The sequence below is a fragment of the Chenopodium album genome, chromosome 26 (genome assembly GCF_948465745.1).
Source record: "Chenopodium album chromosome 26, dcCheAlbu1.1, whole genome shotgun sequence".
Classification (NCBI taxonomy): Eukaryota; Viridiplantae; Streptophyta; class Magnoliopsida; order Caryophyllales; family Amaranthaceae; genus Chenopodium; species Chenopodium album.
In genome coordinates this window covers 21192134-21210231 of record NC_137859.1, presented here as the reverse complement: position 1 = coordinate 21210231, position 18098 = coordinate 21192134, and the positions used below count along the sequence as shown (strand labels likewise).

General features: G+C 32.2%; 1 non-coding gene across 1 annotated transcript; it reads right to left on the bottom strand.

Annotated features, from left to right (window-relative positions):
• Window positions 1-889: 889 nt before the first annotated feature.
• On the bottom strand, window positions 890-995 carry LOC145618834 (small nucleolar RNA R71). Its single transcript, XR_014108069.1, has one exon. It is a non-coding gene; the product is annotated as a small nucleolar RNA R71 (small nucleolar RNA).
• Between the last annotated feature and the right edge of the window lie 17103 nt (window positions 996-18098).

Sequence of the window (18098 nt, the reverse complement as noted above, 5' to 3'; positions counted from 1 at the left end):
TAGATTGATTTCATATAAGCTTTTGCATCGCCTAGTTTAGCCTTAGTTTCTACCTTAAACCCCTTCTTGACTTCGAAATAGCTTGATTTAGGCATCGTGCATTTGTTCTCCATTCCCTTGGGTTCGACCTTGACTTACCACTACGCTAAATAGGGGTTTGTTAAGTTACAAATTTTGTTTGATAGGGTGGGGTGGTAGCCCAACGACCTACCGTTCTCCTTCCCATCAAAATGGCGCCATTGCCGGGGAATGGTGCTTTGAGTGCATGTTGTTGTTGAGTCTATTTCATTTCATTTGCAAAATACAAAAAGATTTTACACTTTAGGCTACACTCATAGCCGTGCTACTTATATTTTCTTTGAGTTTTGTATGCATAGGTCCCGAGATCGCTCATTTGTTTCCTTTGATCCGGAGATTGAAAGAACTCTCTCAAGGAGGAGAGTAGCAAACAAGACCTTGGATTATAGTTCCTTAAGCGAAGAAGAGATTGAACAAGAGCAAATCATGGGAGAACAACCAAAAGTTGCCTTGAAAGAATTGGGAGTTCCCGGTGCATATAGGTTCGAGAGCGGCATAGCTCCACCTACTACACCGGCAAACGACTTTGAAATTCGACCGGCAATGATCACCCTAATAGAGAGGAGACAATATAGTGGGGCAAAGAACGAGAGCCCATTGAACAATCTTAAGGAGTTTGAAAAATATTATAACACGATCAAGGTTAATGGAGTGTCTCAAGAATTCATCCGCCTTAAGTTGTTCCCCTTCTCTCTCTTAGGAAGGTCTTTGGAATGGCTAGACAAAGAGGTGAAGCCCAATTCATTGAGAACATGGGATGATGTTACTAAAGCTTTCTTGTCCCGTTTCTATCCTCAAAAGAAAACGGCGGAGGCAAGAGCTTTAATTCAAGGATTCAAGCAAAAGCCAAATGAGAGTCTTTATGAGGCATGGGAGAGATTCAAGGAGTACCAAAGAGAGTTTCCTCACCACGGAATTCCAACATATCAATTGATCCAAATCTTCTACGGTGGTTTGAGTCCTCAAGGCAAGGCATGCCTTGATGGAGGGGCCGGTGGTCTAATCATGAACAAAACCAAAGAAGAAGTTGTGGACATAATTGAGGATGTGGTGACTTATTATAGAGATTGGCAAGATGGGGAAAGAGATTCTTCAAGTAAGCAATCTTCCTTGTATTCGGTGGACCATCTCAATGCCATCAACAATCTTTCCTCTCAAATGACAAACTTGGGAAAGGAGATGACGGTGATCAAGGCAAAGTTGGAGAGTGTTTCTTCCTCTTCACAAGCTCCAAGTCTTCCCTCCCAAATTAAGGGGAGAGGTATTCCTCCTAACTCTCAAACTCCTTCTACTTCACATAATATGCCTATGGGATGTTTGTTTTGTGATGTATGTGGATCATATGACCATGATTCTAGCAATTGCAACAATGAATGTGTTAATGAATTTGACAACAATGAGTGTGAACATGTTAATTTTGTGTCAAACAACAATGTTCAAAGGTTTGATAATCAAAGAGGCCAATGGAATAGGAATTACCAAAACCAAGGAAATTTTGACAACTATAATCATAATGTTGGTTATAGGAACCAAGGGAATCAAGGTTCTCGTGGTAACCATAACCAAGGTTATAGTAGCCAAAATCAAAGCCAAAATTATGGTAATCAAAACCATAATTATGGTAATCAAAACCAAGGTTATGTAAATCATAACCAAGGTAATGGAAACCATAATCATGGTGGTGGTAACCATAATCAAGGTTATGGTTCAAATCAAAATAGGAGTAATTGGAACAATCAAGGAAGGGGAAATTTTCAAAACAACGCTTAAAGAGGTCCCCCACCCGGTTTTGTTCCAAAGACTCAGGGTGAAAATTCCTATTCACAACTTTCTTCTCCTAAGACTACTTTGGAAAAGTTGATTGATAATCAAACCAAGATCATTAACACCTATATGGCGGTTAGTGATAAGAAATTCAATCAGATGATGACCCACAATAAGATGCTTGAGACTCAAATTACCCAATTAGCAAGCACTATTAAGGATTTTGCTAGTCCTTCATCTTTGCCTTCCCAAGGTGTTGAACCAAAGAAAACCGTGTACTCTATTGCCACAAGTGGTGGAAATGATTTTGATGAGGGAGTTTCTTGTTCAAAAGAGGGAAGAGATGAGAGTGGTGCTAAGGAGAATGAAGTAGAGAGGGTTGAGTCTAAGGAAATTTATTGTGAGGTTGACAAAAGAGAAGAGTGTGTTGTTGAAAAGATGAGTGAGGTAGAGAGATTTCTCGATCTACCATATCCCCAAAAATATTTGAGATTCAAAATGGATGAGAAATTTGGGAAGTTCCTTGAAGTTCTTAAGGATGTTCATGATTCTACACCCTCTACCGAGCCAATTCCCAACATGCCTAAGTACTCCAAGTTCCTTAAGGAGATACTAGAGGAGAAGGAAGATTTTGATGAGGGTAGTTCGGTGGAAGGAGGAAAGTGTTTTAGTGCTCTTATCCATGGTGAACTTCCGAAGAAGATGGAAGATCCGGGGAATTTTTCAATCCCTTGTCAAATTAAGAAAATGGTTTTTGAGAATGCTTTGTGTGATCTAGGGGCTAGTGTGAGTATTATGCCCTTTTCGGTTTTCAAAAGGCTTGATCTAGGTGAGCTTCAACCATCTAATATAACACTTCAATTGGCCGATCGTTCTATTAAGCTTCTTAAGGGAAGAATTGATGATGTTCCTTTAAGGATTGGAGAGTTTGTCTTTCCCGTGGATTTTGTTGTTTTAGAGATTGAGGAGGATGAACATATTCCAATCATTTTAGGGAGGCCTTTCTTGGCTACCTCTGGAGCTTTAATAGATGTCAAAGGAGGTCAAATCACTTTGAGGTGTGGAAAATTGGAAGAGAGTTTTAAGTTGAAACCAATGCATGAGTCCTTATCTTGTGTGCAAGATATAGCATGTGCTAGTCTTTCTCGTTCCATTGATGGTATGTGCATGATTAATTCTTCTACTAACGATGTTTTTGAGATTGTTGATGATGTTTGTGCAAGTCTTAATGATGTTAGTGAAGAGGAATTTGTGATTCAAAAGCCAAGGGATGAGAAAGAAATTGAGTTTCCAAATTGGTTCAAGCTTAAACCTCAAGATGAAGAGAAAGCTTCCATGACTAAAGATATTGAAGTCAAGCCGAAAAAAAAGGCCCGTGACTCGAAGAAAGCAAGAAAAAGAAAGAAGTTGAGAAATGAAAAAGAAGAATTTGAAAAGAATTTTGTGAAAGTTTCATTAAGCAACGATGAGAAGTTGCTCAAAATTTAAGAAGATTTTGCTCTATCAACTACCTTGAAGAAGGTGGTGTTCTTTGATCCTCCATGATTAGGAGGAAGGGTCGAGCTTAGGACCTTAAGCAAGCGTTTCCCGGGAGGCAACCCGGAGTTTCTAACCTTTCTCTTTGATTTTTGAATTTTCTCATTTTTGTTTCTTTTATTACTTTGTCTTTTCTTTTACTTTTCTACTTATTTGGATTTTTAGGATGTCCTTTTGCGGGATTGGAATTCAACAAGTATGCATGATGAATAGAAGGTGTTCATGGCACAAATCATATTTTGTTCGATTCTAGTCGAAATTTGAGGTAAAAGGGTAAGAATTTTAGAGAGGTAAGATAGGAAATTCATGTTTTGAAAGTTGGAGGAAATTGATACTTAGTGAATTTTTGTGGTGAGCACATGAATTTTCAACTTTGAGGGCTTTGAAAATGATTTTAGCTACTACCTATGTTGTTCCTCATCACCATCATGATTCATGTGCGCACCAAAATAGGCAGTAAGTATCAAATTCTCGAGGAAAAAAGAAGGAAGGGAGACGCACAGGGGTGTGCGGCCGCACACGAGGCTGGTGCGGGCGCAGAGCTTGCGTGTACGGGCGCACATCAGTCTTGTGCGGCCGCACGTTGGCTGGACGTACATATTACCCCCTTCTTCCTACTTTTTCCCTTCATTTCCTCATTTCCTTCATCTTCCTCACGCTCATCCTCACGCAAAACCCTCATATGCGCACCTTCTACTCCTTCATTCATCATCAATAATCACTCAAATCCTCACCAAAATCACTCCAATTTTAATTTAAATCACTCACAAAGCTTTCTACACTACAAATCCCTCACAAATTGACCCAAATTTCACTCACTCTCGCTCCTACTCTTGGTGACCGAATTTGGGCCTTTCTTTGAGGATTCAAATTGCTTGCTCAAAATTGGTTGATCTTTCTTCTTTTATGGTATAATCACTAATCCTTGCTTTAATTTTGCCATTTATATCATAAATTTGCATGGATTACAAATTTGTATGAGCATGAATAGTGTAGTATTGATTTTGTGATTTTTAATGCTTGATCTTGATTTTGGTTGTGATTTGGTGATGTTTGTTGATTGATTTTGCATAACATTGTGTGGTTTGTTGATTTTGTAGTGATTCTCATCATTTTTGGTTGAAATCTTATGAGTTGAATTTTTGGAGTATTGGTAGTATATGGTGATTTTGGTATTGGTCTTGTGGTTGTTCTTGGATTGTTGAAAAGGAGTTTTTCTTGGATAATTGGTATTGTTGATTGGTTTGGAATTGGTTTGATTGAAAAGAAGTGTGAATTTGGAGTTTGGTGATTTTGGTAGTAAGTGGTGAATTTGGGTGTGGTATTCTTGGTTCATTGGTTTTGCTACTTGTTGGTTGTTGGTGATCTTCTTAGCCTCTCAAAATGTCTAAATACCTCAAGAAACTCACCAAGAAGCAGAAAACCGATGTTAGCATCGATGAACCTCCTCGCCCAAGTACTTCCTCTAGGCCTAGTACTTCCAACCCTTCCTCCACTCAAACACGACCCCCAACCTCTCTTCCCAAAAAGAAAAACTTCACCGATAAACAAAAGACCTTCTACCAAAACCTGAAAGATGAAAGAATCCTAAAACAAACCCGCCACTACTTCCAACCCGATATGCTGAAGATGGGTATTGATAATGATGTGCGGTCGTTGCTTCTAAATCTCAGATTGGGTTCTTTCATCACCGATGCCTACCGCACCTATAAGGAGCCTACTTTGGAGTTATTGGCTACCTTAGAGCTTGTACCCATAGGAGGGGTATATAGGGTGTGTTTCCTATTGTTCAACCACATCTTTGACCAATCATTGGAAGAGTTCAACGCCGCTCTAGATTTTGATCCCCATGGGGATATTGTCAACGTTGAACACTTCATTTTTCCGGAGTATGATCAACATTCATGGTGGGAAGACATCTCCGGTGGTAAAGAGTTTATCGCCAACAGGGCTAAGATCTCAGAGGTGTACCAACCTTGCCTTAGGGTTGTACACCGTCTTTTGGGCTATGTTTTGTTCCCCAAGCAAGAAATGGGGAAGTTGAGTAAATTGGAGTTCAAGGTCCTGTGGTTGTCTACTCGCCCGGAGTGTGTGGGCCGGTTGAACTTGAACTATATATTTGCCCAATATTGCTTGGAACTTCGCAAGAGGAGGACGGGAGAGATCCCATGTGGGGGTATTGTAACTAGGCTATTGACTCGCCTTCGCCTCAATGATTATCTCCCATTTTGTAAGGAGATCGGGGATGCAGCTTCTATCTACCTCGATATGCAACAATTGGGTCAAATCCAAATTATCTCCAAGAGCTTTAGCGAAGGGAGATATGAGTGGCTTAGGGGCAACGAGCATTGGTGCTACTTGCCTAACCCTAGCTTGACTTCTTTGGCTAGGATTGCCAACAATGTGTGGGATGTTCCCAAGTCCTTCCGGCATCCCAACTTTGACTCCGAGGAGGATGAGGAAGAAGATGATGAAGAAGAACAACAAGATCAAGAACAACAGCATCAACAACAACAATATTATTCTCCACAACAACAAGCTACTCAAGAGCAAGAGCAAGAGCAAGGGCAACATGCTTTCGCCAATGCAGATTTGAGAGCTCTTAGTGAGCAAATGAGTGGATTGAAAATCCACATGGATGGCATGTACGATCAAGACTTTGGGGCCATCTATGACCAAATAAGAGGTATTCAAGAGATTCAGCAAGGTATGTTTATACAACAACAACAAATTTATGAGGCGGAAGTTAACCGTGGGAACATTACTCCCCCGGTTAACTATCCGTACTTCCCGCCCCAACAAGGTCCTCTACCTTCGTTTGGGCATCCTTATTGGTCGGGGCCTTCTAACCCCGACACCGAGCGTCACTATTACCTGGACGAGCATGGTAACTATGATTACAAGGCTCCGGGTGGTAGTGACTATAGGGGTGATCCTAACTACCCCCATGTCCATCCCAACCACCCCTTTGAACTCACTTTGCCCGATAACTTCACCCCTCTTGCTCCTTGGCAACAAGATCTTTTCAAGGGGCATTATGGGTGGCCCGAGGGGTACACCGGAGGATGGGAGCCTTACCCTCATCCCTTCGATGACCCCGAGCGCAACAGAGACCCCGATGGGGCCGGGCCAAGTGGGAGTGGTGGTGGTGATGGTAGTAGTTATTAGTTCCCTTTAGCTTCTCATGCTTTTTACCTCCATCCCTTATATTTTTGATGCTTGCTTTGTTTTCATCCGGATGTTGAGATGTTTTTTTTATCTAGCTTGGGGGAACTAATGACTTGCTCGGTGACCATTTTGTTGTTGTGTACATATCTTAGTTTCTTGCATGTTTATTTTCATTCCTCTTTTTGGTTTCCTCATTTTCTTGATCTCTAGGCTACTTTCCTTGTAGCTAGCTTGTTTGCCCGATTTGCTTGGATGTTTGTTGTTTGTGGCGATGTTTTGCTTGGCATGTTGTTGTTGATGATCCCTTAATCTAAATCCCTTAATCCAAATCCCTTAAATCCAAATCTTGTATTTTAGAGTAGTTCTTTAGTTAGTGTAGACTTTATTGTTTGCTTAGCTTTATTTCTTTTATTCTTTCTATTCTGTGGTTAGTTTAGCTTTTCTTTCCTTTAGTTGTATGTACTTCTTGCTTAGTTTATTTTCCTTTTATTTGTTGTTTTCTTTTATTTGTTTTGAAGTTACTAACCATTTTCTTTGTTCATAGTTTCTTTTATTTCTTTTTCTCACTTGGTTCCTTGAAGAGCTTATGGATATGGCATGCTACGAGGTGGTTTCTAATCGCTTCACTTATTTTTGCTAAGCTTGGAATCCCGTTGAGACCTTTCTTATTTTCTCTTTATTTTCCTTGGTTGCATGGGATAGGATTAGTTTCGGAGAAGTTGAATGGTTTGAGGATGGATGCTTGTTAACACGTAATGTGTTTGGGATCGGTGACTTTGTTGTCTATCGATTACTTGTTTGTCGATTGGGATTTTTATGTGTTTAACATGCTTTCTAGTCCTTTGCATGCTTTTTCTCCTATGGTTTCCTTTTCTATGTCTCCGTTTCTTTTCTTTTACTCTCTTTTCTTTTACCTTTTTCTCTTACTTTCCTTTATTTTTCTCTTTATCTTTGATGTGATTTTGAGGCATTGTTTTTCATTTCTTTTCTTATGGGATGAACCTTGTACATTGGACTTGTCTTTTGCATGACTTTCTTCCTAGGTTGTAAAGGTATGCACGGTTTGAGACTATGTTCGGCTGACTCTAGGATAGTGTATGCTAGGGTAGTTGGTTTGAACTAGGAGGATCATGAAGCCGGATTCTACTTGTTAGTGGTATGTTGGTAGTTGCTTCCTATAGTTGATTTGGCACCATTAGTGAGTTTTTGCCACAACCTTGTGAGGTTACTTGTTTTTCTAGACTTCAACATTCCTTGTATGAGCGGCGTGGATCCTTAACTATGCAAACCTAATCTAATAAAGCTTGATGTATGATTCTCAAACACGAGACCGAACTATCTAGGAAGGACAAAGGCACATTTTTCGGGGTGGTATTTTTCATTTTTGCTATATTTTGTTATTTTCTTTATTTTTGGGTTTCCATTTGCCTTCTTGCAACAATTTGAGCCTTATCCCTTCTTTTCAAGCCACATCTTTAGTTATTTGACCTTTTGTTTCATTTTCTACTTTTCTTGATTTTTGTGAAGCAATATAATCATTTGAGATGAAGTTTGTGGTGGTTAAGTTGGAATTTTGGTTTGGAAATTTTGTCAATAACTACCAATTAAAGCACGTGTTTTGAAAACAACTTCCTATTAAATTTTTTTTTAAAAAGAACTACCACAAAGATGTAAAAAGTTTAACTAGCACTACCACTTTAACAATTTTGGCTAAAATATCCGGTATTTGGGTCTCACTTTTTATCACTTTTCACCTTTATGAAGGGTAACTTAGTCAATTTAAATGATGATTTTATGATATAAAGGTAAAAAGTAGAACCTACATGCAGAATATTCTAGTTGGAATTATTAAAGTGGTAGTGCTACTAAAACTTTTTACAACTTTGTGGTAGTTCTTTTAAAAAAAAAATTTAATAGGTAGTTGTTTTCAAAACGCGCACTTTAATTGGTAGTTTTTGACAAAATTTCCTTTTGGTTTTTATGAAAGCAAGTTTGTGATTTCTTCCTCTTTGTGAATAATGGCAAATATATTTGGAAGAGCCGTCCTACTTCTCAAAATGCATGGACTAATAATTTGCATTTAGGAAAAGCAGTCCGAATTTAGCAAAAGGCAAGGACTTTGCAATTACAATATAATAACACACAAAAAAAAATGAAAAAGTGAACAATTTAAAAATATTTTGATGTATTCTTTTCTCCTACTAAGCATTGAGGACAATGCTCCATTTTAGCTTGGGGGAGAAGCGTGTACGCTTTTTGTATATATTTTTGTGAGTATAGCTTCAAGTAAGCTTGGGGGTGTTGTTTTTGTTTGGTAATTTCTTGATTGTGGTGTTAAGGATTGATCACCCTTTTGCTTCACTTTTTAGGAAAAACACCAAATTTTTAAATTTTAAGCCTACCTTCACCATTTATGCCTTACGTTACAACCTTGGGGAAAGACCTTTCGACCTAGATAGTTGAGTCACTATTCGGGGGGAGGGCATCATGGTCATTGCCTAAGGAAAGGGGATGCATAGTCAAGATTGTCGAGTAGCCTTAACATAATTCTTTTCCGGTTCCTTCGAGGAATCATTGGGACACTCACTAAGGAGAGATTTGAGACTAGTGGGAAGAACGCGGTAAGATTGTTTGGGATGAAAGTGAATTGTGATAACTAGTTCCTATGCCTAGCATACCCTTTGTTTCAATCAACCTTGGATATCTTGAAACGTGCATACCTTAACTACTTGAGAAAGATTGTCATTCACTTGCAATATAGTCTTTATGTTGATTCATTTCGCAAAGGTTTGTTTTTATTTCATTTTCTTTCTTTTAATTTTATGGTTTGCCTCATTGATGTTTGGTGGAGAGTTATGGATCAAACTCTTAGGATACCCTTACGAGACCTCGCTCGTCCTCATAGGCGACTTTGGGGTTTAAAGGGCTTGTTGTAGCTAAAAACAACCGTGATTCTTACGACAATGAGTTTTAGTGTATAATCTTATCTTGAGTCTTTCTTTTTTGTTTTCAATAAAATTTTCATCCTCTCTCTTTCTTGCTTTGTTTTGCTCGAGGACGAGCAAAAGTTTAGCTTGGGGGAATTTGATGAGTGACATTTTTGGCACTCATTTGATTCCTTTTTGGATGATTTCTATTTCATTTTATCTCTCTTTTCTTTAGTTTTCCTTAGTTTTATTCTTGTTTTATTCATTTTATGCTTTTTGTAGTTAGTTTGTCTATTTCATGCTTTTTTCTAGTTTACTTGTTATTTTTCTCTTTTACTTGCTTTTTATCATTTGTTTGTAGGTGGTAATTGATTGTCCAAGAATTCCCGAGCTTCCTCTCTACGAGTTTTCATTGTTTTCATGCCTAAAGAAGGTGCAAGAAGCTCCAAGTCAAAGGTGGATCCAAGGGGCAAGCTTCAAGGCTTTGTTTATGCCTCCCTCATGGCTTATACTCTTCAAGAAATTCAAGAAAGTTTCTGCCTACTTTGTCCTCCATCATCATCATCCTGGATGTGTGCACCACTTGAGCTAGGACGAAGAGAAGAAGGGGGAAAGACCCAGCCAGGTGCGGGCGCACCAAGGGAGTGTGCGGCCGCACATTGGTCGTATGAGGCCGCACACCAGGTGTGTGCGGGCGCACCAGTCTGGGTGTGTCCCGTGTGCGCCATTCTCTCTCCTCCGAGCGCCCGCACTTACGAGGGTCTATATTTGGGCGTCATTACCGACCTTCTCTTTGTATATATAGTTATTTCTACCTATTTTTAGGAAGTTAGTTTTTAGATTGAATTGGATAGTTAGTTTTTGGGAGAATTTTAGAGAGAGAAACTCAAGAACTTTAGAGAGAGAAACTCATGATTTTTGGTGATTGCTCAAGGATTCCTCATTGTATTTGATCTTTAGATCAAAGTTTTGTAAGGATTTTCTTCTTGATTTCAATACAAGTTTGATTTTAGTTGATTTCATTAGTTTTTCCATGTTATTGATGATTGATTTGGTTATTGATTGAATTTTGATTGATTTTGATTGATTTTTGGTTTAATCTTTGATTTCAATTCTTTTGATGATGAAATTGATGATTGTTGTAGTTTTGATCTTAATTCCTATGGCTAGTGAGTAGTTTCCTAGCTAGGGAAATGGTGAAGCATGTATGAATAATGGATTAGTGTAATTTGGGGAGAATTGATAGAGTTGATGATATGATTAAATTTGGTTGATATTTCATGTGCATTTGTGTGATTAATTGAGGTTTGGCCATCTTTGATTACTACACTAGATTGCATTGTAAGCTTGCTATGATACGGACCATTGATTAGTAATTTGCAATTTCATGATTGAGGTGCTTTGTGACGTTTCCTAGGTAGTGTTTAGCGTAGTTGACGCTGGTTAGACCTCTAGGTGAACCACCTTGGTATGCTCTTTTGGATACATGATGATCTTCCTTCATATCGCTTGACTTAGTCGGTTTGACTTCCAAAATTACCGTTTCCATTCCAATTGCATGTGGATCCATTGCCCCAGTGTCTTTAGATTGATTTCATATAAGCTTTTGCATCGCCTAGTTTAGCCTTAGTTTCTACCTTAAACCCCTTCTTAACTTCGAAATAGCTTGATTTAGGCATCGTGCATTTGATCTCCATTCCCTTGGGTTCGACCTTGACTTACCACTACGCTAAATAGGGGTTTGTTAAGTTACAAATTTTGTTTGATAGGGTGGGGTGGTAGCCCAACGACCTACCGTTCTCCTTCCCATCACGTGTCAGCCCCAGGATGGTCCATAGTGGACCTATCCCTGCTTGACACGTGTCATCCCAGATATTTGGGGAAATGACGGCCTTCAGGCCCAAATCCCGAGAAAGCCGCAATGCGGCGCAGCCCACCACTGATTAGGGTTCTGTGACCTAATCAGGGGCACAATTTCCAAGGACTCTATAAATAGGGAGATTCCCCTCTTTTGGAGGGCACATTTTTCCATTTATTACAAATTGTCCCTTTAATAGAGACAACTAAGCTAGAAATCCTAGCAGATCCCCACCTAAATTTATGCATCTTTTTCTCTCCTTTCAAGTTACTAACTTGATCATCGGAGGCGGAGCACCTACCAACCGGTGTCTCCATTTGTCTTGCAGGTACATGCCGCTCTGGACCAGTCTTCGAGCTGTAACTCTCCCGAGGGACAAAAACACCCAAAACACAAAGCTTTGTTAATTAAATAAAAATCAAATTTATTTGACTTACAAATAAACTAGTTTTCTTTGAGTTAAATTTGTTTATTTTGACAATTAAATTTGTTTAATCAAATCAATTGACATTTGAAAGTTACAACTAATTCATTTGAAATTAATGAAAGTCAAATACTTTATAATAGTTAAATATTAATTTATTATAATACTTTCATTTCATGTATTCAACAAACACATTTTAAAAGTCAATGTGAAAATCTAATTGTGTCAAAGCTAAATTTGTATTTTAATTTAAAACTTTATTATGTTAAATTGACTTTTAAAACTAATTAATTTACATAATTTATATTAATACATTTTAAATAAAACAAATTAAAGTTTTTAATTTGACTTTCATTTAGTCTAAAGTTATGTTTTAAATATTAAACAAATTATTTAAAGTTTAACTAATGAATTATTATATGTTAGTCAAATTCTAATTTCAACTAATTAATATTAACTTTGTTTAAATTAGAATTTAGAATTTGTTTAAAAGTAAATTATGTAAAAAGTTAATTTAACATAAACAAACAGTCAATTAAACTTTTAAGTCAAACAAATATTAAATTTCAAATATTATATATGTTTATTACAATTAGCTTTTTGACTTTAATGTTTGACATTATTAAAGTCAAAATTAACAAGTGCTTGAACATAAATTTAATATGATTTAACTGAATAAAAACGAAGATTTGTTGACAAAGTGAAATGACTTTCATAGTATAAATGAATTGTAATATTGATTAACCTATCAAATGATTTTGATTTAAATTAACATTAATGAAAGTCACATTAATTTACTTTCAAATTAAGAGTTAAACTTTAAAAGTCAAATGATTTTAACAAAGCTAGTTGAGTCAAACTGTTATGATATATTATTAGTTAACTTTCAAATGAAAGTTTAAACTTTTTGACTTTGTTTTGATTCTAAAAGACACATTCATTCAAATGTGTTTGACTTTCATTTAAATTAAACTAATGTGTTTGGCTTTAATTGAGTGAGTTTAGTCTAGAGTATATAATGAATGTGTTTAAAAATGTTAATAAATTAAGTCAAATTGAGCTTAAAATAATTTGATTTGAATCAAAAGTCATATTAACTCAATTAAAGCTTTAAATAATTGTTTTAAATTTCTGTAGTCAAATGTTAAATCAAAAAGCTAATTTGACTAAAATGACAATTAACACTTTTGTTTGAACTAATTTTTTATCTTTGAGCTAACTTAATTAATAAGATTTGATAGTTTCATTATTTAAATATGTTAATTAAATTTGACTATAAAAATTTAATTAAAGTCAAATAGCTTGTTTTTTTTTTTTTTTTTTTTTTGAAAGGAAATAGCTTGTTAGTTCAATTTAGCTAATCAAATTAACTATTAATGTATTCAATAATTTTATAAAATTAAAGTCAAAATAACTTAATAGTAGAACAAACTTTATAAACTAAAGTCATTTAATTGACTAATTAACATATGTTTATTACTGACCGAGTCAATTAAAGCTTTAATCAAATTTATTTTATTAACTTTATACTAGTTTAAACAAAGTTAAAAGTTTTAATTTAATAAATAACTTTTATAAATTTATTAAATTAAAAATTTTATAAATTAGTTTAATATACAAAGCTTTAATCAATTTAAATAATTTTGACTTAGTTAAATTAATAAGATTATTAACAAATTTACACAATATTTAAAGTCAAATATAATTCATCAAATTTTGAATAAATAAAATATGTTTAAAGGTAAATACTGATTAGACTTAACAATTGAGTTAAATTTAAATGTTTAAAGCTTTGACTTTCATTTGTTAAATTAAATTTGTTATTTTATTCAAAGTCACTTTATTTGTTAAAAGTCAAATAAAGTGACTAAATTTGAATTTAACTTTTAACAAATTTATTTAACAAAAGTGTTAAATTTAAGTATGTTTAATTTGACTTAAAATTTGACTTTATATGATTTGTTTAAAATTTAAATTTAATTAGTTAATAATTTATTAATTTACTATTGATCAAATATAAGTCAAGTTAGTTAAATATGAAAGTTAAATTAAGTCAAATTTCAAAGAATGGTAACACATATTAATTTAAAATATTTAACTTTATAGTCATTAATCATTGTTAATTATTTAAACACAATGGAATAAAATATAGTCAATCTTTTTGACTTTAATTGACTTTCATATGAAATTTTGTGTGAATGTTTTAATTTAACAAATGTTCATTTATTAAAAGCTTTTAGAATGCTTAATTTTTTACTTTCAAATGATTTTATTTGACTTCCCTTTGACTCAAATAAAATCAATTGACTTTAGAAAGTCAATTTAAATTAAAGTCAAATGAAAGTTAATTTTAACACAGTCATAATTTTTGTTTAAATGAAGGATTTTCATTGACTTAAATACAATTTGATTAACACATTGACTTTCATTTAATTATTTGAAAGTCAATATTATATATTAATTAAATTTACTTTCAAAGTATTTAGTAATAAAATAATTAAAATCAATTTAATGTTAAAGCTAAATTAAATGCATGTTAAAATTTTGTTAATTATCAAACGCAAAGCTTTATTTTAATTTGTTTATTAAATATAAATAAAATAATTGAGTAAACGACTTTCATTTGTGTTAAAGTATAACTCAATTATAAACATTAATTGATTTTAACGAATAATACTTTCATTAAATTTTCATTAAATATTTAAAATTAGTCAAATTTGAATATTTAAACTTTAATAACTGAACTAATTGAAATAGCTTAAAAACTTTTAATCAAAGTTTGACTTTTTGATTTAAAAATTTTTAAGCTAATCAAATTAATCAACATTGAAATTCACTCATAATGAAATCTTTTTGATGACAAAACTTTGACTAACACTGAAATCAAATTGATTAGCTTTGATTAAACTAATCAATTTGAATTTTTAATACAACACTAATGAAAGTCTATGACAATTGTTAAAAAAAGCTAATTAAACTTTTAAAATATTTAAATTAAATTGTAATTTTAATACTCTACAAATTTGTCAAAGTGTTTTAAAATTATAATGTGTTTAGTGAATTTATAATTAAACAATTAAACTTTAAATAAAATTGATTTTGAATCAAATTAATGTTTTGATAGTACACGTTAAATTAGTCATTTTAATGATTTCATATTAATAAAGTCAAATGAAAGTTAAATCAAAGTCAATATTGATATAAATTATAAAAATTTAAATTAAATTTAATTTAATTATTTGATTTAGAATACAATCTTTGTTACTTATAATTTGTTAAATTTAATTATAATTAAGTCAAAGCTAACTGTTAAACTTTTAGAAAGCTAATTAGTCAAATGTTGATAAGTTAAAGTAAAAATTAATTATCAAAATTTATTTGACTAAACATTGTATTATTTTATACTTCAAATGTCAACTTTACAATTTGTTTGACTTTTTAATTTAACACTTTCAAATGTTTTTAATTGAGTCAAATGAAAGTCAAATTATACAAATCAGATTTATTAAATTTCAACTACAATGATTTTTAAAATTACTTTCAATTTAATCTAATAAAAGTATTAATTGTCATTCATAACTCAATTAAATTTATAAATTTATTTAAATCACTTTTGCTTTTCATTTGAAACTTGATTTATATTAAAATTTTATGAACAATACTAATAATAATGTGTCAACAAATTATATTAATAATTAAGTAATCACTATCTTTTAATTGAAATTTAACACGTCAATAATTGGTTTAACTTTTAATAAAATATTTGATTTATTCTAATTTGAATTTAAATTTAAATGTTAAACAATTTAAACATTTATATATTTTGACTAAATAAAGTAATAGAATTTTATATACTAAAGTCAAATTAGAATCAAATTAAAGTCAAGTGAAATTAATTAAATATTTATAATCATTTAAAAGTTTATTTTAATATTCACTGTATTTAAATCAAATGAGCTTAAATACATTAAAAACTTTCAAACTCAAAGCTATTTAACACTTTCATATTTAACGTGTACTATCAAATTGTTTGACTTTGACAAATTTGAATGTGTCAAAATTAAGTTTGACTTTAAATTAAAATTCGAAAAGAATTGCATTAATAATAACATTATGACTAATTTAATTTTTAAATTATTAAAAAAAATTTCAAGCTTTTATTGTTTGACTTATTTAATTAATGATTAATCAATAAGTTAATATTTTAACTTATTTAATTAAAATTATTTGAATAAAACTTAATAATAAAAACTTTTTATTCAAGTTTATTCAAGTTTGTTAGTCAAATTTGATTAAATCAATATTCTTATAATTAAACTTGATTTTGAGGTTTGTTTACTTAAATAAATTATTAAATAGTTTAGTTAGTTAAAGTCAAAATATTAATTGTTAGTCATTATTTAAATTTATTTAGTCAATTAACTTTGTATGTCATCATTTATTATAGTACACGTTTTAATTCAAATAACTAAACACATTTAACAATTAGCTAAAAAATTTTAACAGACAACTTTTGATGAATTGTTGTCATATCATTAATATTCATTTAAAAAAGTGTTTAAAAGTATTAAAATATATCAAAATTTCAACTAATTTTCATATTTGAATATTAATGTTTAATTATTTGAGTTTTAAAAATATAAATTCAATTTTAAAACAAATTTGATGAAAGCTTAGTATTTAATTAGTTTAAATATCATATGACTTTTTAATTTGATTTTAATTAGTGAATTTGAATTTCAATAAATAAAATTTACTTCCTCCGTTTTCTTTTAGATGCAACACACACTTTTTCACGGTATTTAAGAAATGTTGGGTTCACATGATATAATACACTTTAAAATGGGATGAGTGGTTGTTAGGAGTTTAATTTAGTGGGCCATGTGCTTTAGATAAGGGAAATAGTATAATTTTTCCCTAAAGTAACTTTCCTTTTATAGTGTGTTGCAAGTATTGTGACACTTCCTTTTTAGGGAAGTGTTGCAAGTAAAAGAAAACGGAGGAAGTATTAAATACCATTTGAATATTAGTTTAGAAATTAAACATATTTGAATTATTTTAACATTTGAAAGTTTAAATTTAGTTAAATTCATTTAATTAATGATTGAATTAATTAACAAATTTTAAACTCTAATTTATTTATTAAATGTAAGTCAATAAAATTAATATTTAAAGGTTTGAAATCAATTTACACTTTCATTTAATACATTTCATTTGATTTAAATTTGAATGTGTTTAACTTTAACATTTAGTTGAATTAAGTCAAATAAATCAAAAAGGCTTTATTAATATATGGAAATTTTGACAATTACCACCTTATGTTATGTCCATTTTAGCAATTACCACCTTCTATTTTTTTATTTGAAAATTACCACCTTCTATTTTCAAAAACATCAAAAATTACCACCTTCTTGCCCCCCAACTACCACGTGACGTCATTTTGGGCTCATTCTTTCCTTTTTCTACCTATTTCCCTCACATTTCTCATTCCTATTTAGATTTTCATCTCTCCTTTCACTTTTTATTACCCCAAACCACCAATAATTGTTCGTCAATTTTGATTTGGAGGAGTGAATTGAAGTGTTTTTGATTGTTTGGGGGAAAAAAAGTGAGAAGGGGAATTAGAATCGAGTTAAGAATGAGAAATGTGAAGGAAATAGGGAGGAAAGGGAAAGAATGAGCCCAAAATGACGTCATGTGGTACTTGGGAGTCAAGAAGGTGGTAACTTTTGATGTTTTTGAAAATAGAAGGTGGTAATTTTCAAAATAAAAAATAGAAGGTGGTAATTGCTAAAATGGACATAACAGAAGGTGGTGATTGTCAAAATTTCCTTAATATATATCATTAATTTTTGACATTAAAGTCAAGTGAAATTAATTTGTTTAATTTTATGACTTAGTCATTAAATTTAATTTTGACAAAACCCATTTAAATTTTAAAATGACAAAGCTTTTAATAAATGTGTTGATTATACAAACTTTATAATCAACACAATTAACAATTTGCTTGATTAATTGAGTTTGAAAAAACATTACATGTGTTACAGATTAAATTAAACATTGTTTTGATTAACGTCAAAGTCAATGTTTGATTCATTTAATCATTTGACTTTGTGTTTGTTTTATTTGAAGTTAATTTAAAATTTATGACTTTACATAAATAAATTAAATTGACATTTGATTTTAAATGTCAAATAATTAAATAATGTTTAATTTAATTCCTTTATTTGATTTTCAACTTATTAATAAATTTAAACGTGTACTATAAAATTTAAATGGGTTTGACATTAATTAGACTGTTTAATTTATTAGTTCAAATATTAAATTAATTTGATCAAATTTA